The 4,620-nt window shown below is 36.4% G+C and overlaps 2 long non-coding RNA genes across 2 annotated transcripts; both read right to left on the bottom strand.

The window, feature by feature from the left end:
* Positions 1-944: 944 nt before the first annotated feature.
* Positions 945-1,593, bottom strand: LOC117905372. Its single transcript, XR_004649732.1, has 2 exons — positions 1,520-1,593; positions 945-1,380 (listed from the first exon to the last, which is right to left on the bottom strand). It is a non-coding gene; the product is annotated as an uncharacterized LOC117905372 (long non-coding RNA).
* Positions 1,594-3,007: 1,414 nt separating this feature from the next.
* Positions 3,008-3,520, bottom strand: LOC117905371. The gene is made up of 3 exons (XR_004649731.1): positions 3,412-3,520; positions 3,220-3,297; positions 3,008-3,112 (listed from the first exon to the last, which is right to left on the bottom strand). It is a non-coding gene; the product is annotated as an uncharacterized LOC117905371 (long non-coding RNA).
* Between the last annotated feature and the right edge of the window lie 1,100 nt (positions 3,521-4,620).

Raw genomic sequence — 4,620 nt, 5'->3', positions numbered from 1 at the left:
TATTATATTTTTCCGACAAAGATTGTTCTATAGAATGGACGAGGCTTTTAAGTATTTCAATGCAGATGAAGCTAGTCAATGCTAGGATGTCAGTGATTTTTAGTTTGGGTATAGAAGTGGTTTAGCAAGCCTCTAGACATATCCATTAGATGTGAGTTTGTATTTAATTCATGTCCTGGGTACTCCAGAGGAATCTGTTTTTATGAGCCCAGATCAGATAAGTTAGCAAGGTTGTGGCCGGTATCAGTAATCTGCCCCAGAAGTGCAGAAGCAGATGGGCTTAATGAGAAGAAAACCATTAGATGATGCTGCCATAAGGTAAGAATTAAAGGCGCTACTAATTGAAGCTCATAGGATATGAAATTCAACACTCTAGTATAAAATTCGGCTTAATAAAATGGTCTGTAAGTGATAGTTCATTATTGAAAACCTGCAAAGAGATTATCTTTATGGAGGTATTTTCCACACACATGAAAAGCAGAGGGGCAGTACATGTTGAACTTGGGCATTCCACATGCCATTGAAATTGGAATAGGACCATTGGTAGACACATAAAAGGCAACATGAGTCCTCATTTACTCTGCAATTTTCCAAAGGTTACCCACATCTATTATCTATGTATCGAGATAAACAGAACCATGTTCGACGAATGCAAGGGAACAGCAAATGACACCATTTTAATGGTGTCCATGTAAGCAACTTGATGCACATTGCTCATGAATCAAAGGTGAAATCAAGGTTTTGAGTTTCAATTTCATGTTCTTCTTTGATGAACTAGGTGCTAATCTAAGAGGAGCTAGTTTGCATGAACTAAAAATGTCTACAGCCAGAAAAGATAATGCAAAAAAATTTGCTCTTTCCTTCCAAACCCAATCTCCTACCACGTTAGTCCATGGAAACATGAACCCTAGGGTTTGGGTTTGAGACATTTCAACTAATCAGAGTAACCCTGATGATATGGGTTTCTTTACCATATAATGATGTATATCATGTATTGATGCAGTGCCACTTACTATACATAGGAAAGGCCTTGATTAATAAGCCGAAGTCAATTTCCATTAAATAACTCAGCAAACCTAGTTTCCAAACAGAGTTGTCAACAATGCCAAAACAGCAATCACAATCATGATATTTAGAAAATAGTTGGACTGGAGAGGCTTATCTGGGCTTCCACCAACCGCTTCATACTCTGCACGAATCTTCTGCTTCATAGCCTCTGACAGCTCTCTCTGCAATTCAAATAGGCAACACTATTGAATCTTATTCCTTTCTCCTTCATTTAGACTTCCAAGTTTTAGATGTGTGTTCACAGAATTTGAAAATAGCTTCATCTTGTGTTATTAAAGATACGGCAAAAGAAACATGACACTTGTTTTAATCCTGCACCAAACCATGTGAACCAGAAGAGATGAACAATTTGCACACATACAAGTTCCTTCATTAGAGTCTTTAAATCAGGAAAATGCAATATATTCTTGACAACCATTAACTAAAACAAAATTAGGAGAAAAGATCTAACCTTCCCGGATGAATACTTGGCTGCCACAAATTTCTCTGGTGCAGCTTCTGCAGGACCATCATCTATCACAATACCCTGTTCAGCAAATTCCATAACAGTTTCTTAAATAAACCACCAAATTCAGGTTCTATAATAACAGTTTCTATCACAATATCCAATTTCTTAGATTCTATTCCTGTCTACCCTACTAATTTTTGTGGAAGCCAAAAGTTCCTTTTAAAGTCAAGGTCTTTGCTTGGTTAGTGGCACATAAGAAGATAAATACCAATGACATGCTACAGTTGAGGAAGCCTTTCAAAGCCTTTAGTCATGATTGGTGCATCCTCAGCAGGGGTAGTGAGACGATTGATCATCTCTTGCACTGTCCGATCACTTTAGGTTTGTAGCATAGGATCTTTTCTCAAGCGGGGATGGATTGAGTTCAGTCAGGCAGTATTCACGATATGATGGTGATCTCCTTCAAGTGTTTTGGGAATTCTAATAGAGGCAAGACTCTCTAGAGAATAGTGTCTTTCTTTATTGTGGATTGTGTGGAGAGATGGGAACGCTAAAATTTTTTAGGATACTTGGAGGACGCTAGAGTTGAAGTGGGATTTTCTTCAGTTTTATGTTTCTTTTTGGGCTTACTATACAAACATTTTTAAACTCTATCCTTTGAGTGTAATTCAGCTTAACTGGCCTTCGATTTGCACACCTTAGGGTTGGGTCTATATGTTCTAGGTTCATTATACGTGTATAGGCCTTTTGTCTTTTTGTATGACACTCCTTGTTTAGAGGAGGTTTTCTCAGTTTCTTGATCAAGTTTGTACATCTTGGGGAGGACTTCTCATCCTTCTCATGTTTTTCTATTTTAATACAATTGTTCATTTCTGATCAAAAAAACAAATAAATAAACCACCAAATTCCTCGTTTTCCTTTTTCCTTTTTCAATATTCAAGATTGAGTTTACTGATGTTGAAGAAATTTTTAAGAAAACAGGATGGTTAATAATTGTTCAGGGAGTTGGGGTTGCATGCTTTTGTGTCTCCTGAGAAGGCTGGGATGAGAAACTGGGATGGGGAAAGAAACTGTTAACATACCATAAAGCAAACAGAACAAATCACTTCGATTATTTTCAGCATAGGTGCAAAATTGGTATCGAGGAGTTATTTTGGCATAAAAAATGTCTTTAAATTCCGAAATTCATTGAGAAGAAGTTATGAAAACAAAAGATGCCAGTTCAAACAAGCAGCATTTGGCCAGATATTTGGGAATAATTTCAAAAAAGAATAAGATCAAGAAATGATTTGAACTCAGATGGACCATACATGCCAGAAAAATAACAAGGGTAATGCTTCCCTGGAAACGCATATGGCATAAGGGCCTCAGAAATTGGTCTATATTTAGGCAGTTGATCAAAATTTGTCTATATTTAGAATCTGCTAAAGTTTTTGAAGAATGCTGTGAATAGAAACAAATTGCACAAGCACCAAAGGCTAACAAAATACCCTCAGGAGGATCAAATTTAGCTCCAAGGTTACTGAGTTTTGCATGGGCTTCAGCATAATCTTTGAAAAATGCTTCTTGATCTACCGCATATTTCTCAGCATATACCTGCCAAGTATGCAACATTTCATTAAAAAAATAAAAAATAAAAAATAAAAAAAATAAATGATGATGCACACCATAACTGGCTTCCCCAGAACATCAATCTGTTTTACCTTGAAAGATGGATCTTCGAAAAGAATAGCATCAGTTGGCAACACAAGTAGTTCTTCATCTATTTTTTCTTTGATGTCCTATATAAGATCACACACAATCAGCAAAATGAAGTTCTATATTTCCCCACAATCCACCTAAACACCCAGGTCTTCTTTCCTTAAATAATAATACAGGTTGTTCTGGTTCCACACCTTGAAGTAAGAATTATCAAACTTCAGCCATTGCACTGTCCAGGACTGTCCTCCTGGTGCCCCTGGTCCATCTTTCTGTCAAATAACAACAGTTGAATTAAATTCCTCAGAGTTCATTATTATCATTACTAGACTAGTTCATTAATTGATTGTCAACCAATTTTCAACTCACGTCCCATTGGAAGTAAGCAATGTTTGCAATTGTTTATTGTATACATTCTAATAGAAGCAAAATCATTAACATAAAACAACCAATAAACATGCAGACTGCAGAGTTCAAGGAGCACAATAGAGGAATGTCTGGAGGATTGGAAAGGTCTTGCATGAAGCTGAAAGATATGGTTCTCAAGTCATTATTTTGGTGGTCAGGCAGGGATAAGGGACTTTATCTGTTGCCTTTCTTGGGCTTTGTAGACAGTGGGAGGATTGGTTAGATTAGTAGTGTTGTAAGCAAGTTTTTTGAGCACTTCTTATATACATCATCTGTCCATGGGCCACACCCCTTCTTTTTGTTAGGCACCTTTTAAAACATTCTGATCTTTTTTTTTTTTGATAAGTTTTAAAACATTCTGATCTATTGCCCATCCAAAAACAAGTATCACAAGGAACAAACAAAGGAAAAGTAGTGAATTGTGATGCCCAAGTGGGATAGTATAAAATGTGCAGAGCATAGCATAGCAACCCTGCATCACTAAATATCCTGGATCATATGATGATAAGAGCATACAACTAATATCAGTGGGTGGTCACTGAAAACCACTAGTTCAGTTACCTAAACTGCATGTAATTAAGCAAAGCTATTTCCACACTAGATTATAGTGGATTAACTCTATCAATGGTTAGCCACATAGAAATGATCCTAAGACAACGCCTCTTCCCCTAAATGATTAGCAAATCTCCTTTTCAGGGTAGATAAGGGAAGACGAACGAGTGAATCTTTACCTTTAGTAGGTTTAAAGAAGAGAATGTTTTAATTGCTCTTCACAATGACTACAGAAATCATTTCAAAACGAGTGAATCTTTACCTTTAGTAGGTTTAAAGAAGAGAATGTTTTAATAGCTCTTAACAATGACTATAAAGAAATCATTTCAAATCTTCTATGATGGCTAATTAGCAGATTTTTCATACTAACACTTCAGTAGAAAAAGCTCAAATGAGAATACAGTTGAGGAATTCCAAACTTGAGTTGCCCTTAAAACTGCATTACT

Source organism: Vitis riparia, chromosome 18 (assembly GCF_004353265.1).
Source record: "Vitis riparia cultivar Riparia Gloire de Montpellier isolate 1030 chromosome 18, EGFV_Vit.rip_1.0, whole genome shotgun sequence".
NCBI lineage: Eukaryota > Viridiplantae > Streptophyta > Magnoliopsida > Vitales > Vitaceae > Vitis > Vitis riparia.
Note: the sequence above shows the minus strand (reverse complement) of the source record. Positions and strands in the feature narration are given on the sequence as shown.